A 1,484-nucleotide genomic window follows, 5' to 3' on the forward strand; every position below is an offset into this window, starting at 1 on the left:
GAATAAACCCTTTCCTCCCCAACTTGCTTCTTGGTCATGATGTTTGTGCAAGAATAGAAACCCTGACTAAGACAGGGAGGAAGGGAACCATCAAAGGGTTGGGATTGGATAGGGGATGGCTCTGTGTGTGTGTGTGTGTGTGTGTGTGTGTGTGTGTGTGCAAAAACATAGTACAATGAATGATGAATGACGAATATTCATGAAAATAAATGTCACATTTCTTTCTATACTAACCAAAAATTAATTTAAAATATCATCATTTTCACTTTTATATCCCAACATATAATACTCACATTTGAGGCAGTGACTACCAGTTGGTCGTATTTGGAAATACTATCAACCTTCGACTAAGAGAAAATAGAAAACCCTGAATGACAGAGTGTAGTCTAACTGCAGTGATCTATAACTCCTGTCCCAGGGGATCTAGCAATCTTTCCTGGCCTTCACAGGCACAGACAGACTTGTAGGCAAAACACCAATGTATAGAAGAATAAAAATAAATGTATCTTTTTTTCTTTTTTTTTCTTTTGGTTTTTCGAGACAGGGTGTCTCTGTATAGCCCTGGCTGTCCTGGAACTCACTTTGTAGACCAGGCTGGCCTTGATCTCAGAAATCCACCTGCCTCCTGAGTGCTGGGATTAAAGGCATGCGCCACCATGCCCGGCTCAATAAATATATCTTTTTTAAAAAAGGAAATGACAACCCCAGCGTGTAAATATAACTTATATTTATTATAGGTTAGATCCATAAGCACATGCACATGTTATTTAACTCATGATACTATCATATATATATACATATATATATATATACTTTAGGATATATAATAAATGGATAAAATGAATCTTTTTTAAAGTATAGGAATAGTGAGCTCAGAAGCAAAAGAGATTTGCCAAAGTAAAGAACAAGGCTTTTAAATTCAGGTTTAAAAACAAAGTTTTCATGCAAGGTGCAAGGCTTCAGGGGAGCCCCTTTGGCTCCCCACCTGTGTGTGTGTGTGTATGTGTATGTGTGTAGATCTAAGAAAGAAATAGGATTATACCCAAGATAAGAACAGATATATAGATATATTTCCAAAGTTCCCAACTGTGTGGAGAAGCTGGAATGTCTGATAGTTTTGAAAAGGTCCTAAAACTATACAGTGTTTTCTAGATCAAAAGAGAAGACTTTAAGTGGATGCTTCTTGCCGTGTTTCCATGATTCAGCTCTCAATACTTCATTAGACTCCGACTGCGGACCTTAAAGATGTGCACTGAAGGACTACACAGTGACAGAGGAACCCCATCTCAGAAAACCAGCCAAACAAACAAACAAACAAACAAACAAACAAGAAGAAAGCAAGCATATAGAGACATGCTCTTCATCTAAACGCTTACTGGGCAGTGGTGGCGCACGCCTTTAGTCCCAGCACTTGGGAGGCAGAAGCAGGAGGATTTCTGAGTTCGAGGTCAGCCTGATCTACAGAATGAGTTCCAGGACAGCCA

The sequence above is a fragment of the Mus pahari genome, chromosome 17 (genome assembly GCF_900095145.1).
Source record: "Mus pahari chromosome 17, PAHARI_EIJ_v1.1, whole genome shotgun sequence".
Lineage (NCBI taxonomy): Eukaryota > Metazoa > Chordata > Mammalia > Rodentia > Muridae > Mus > Mus pahari.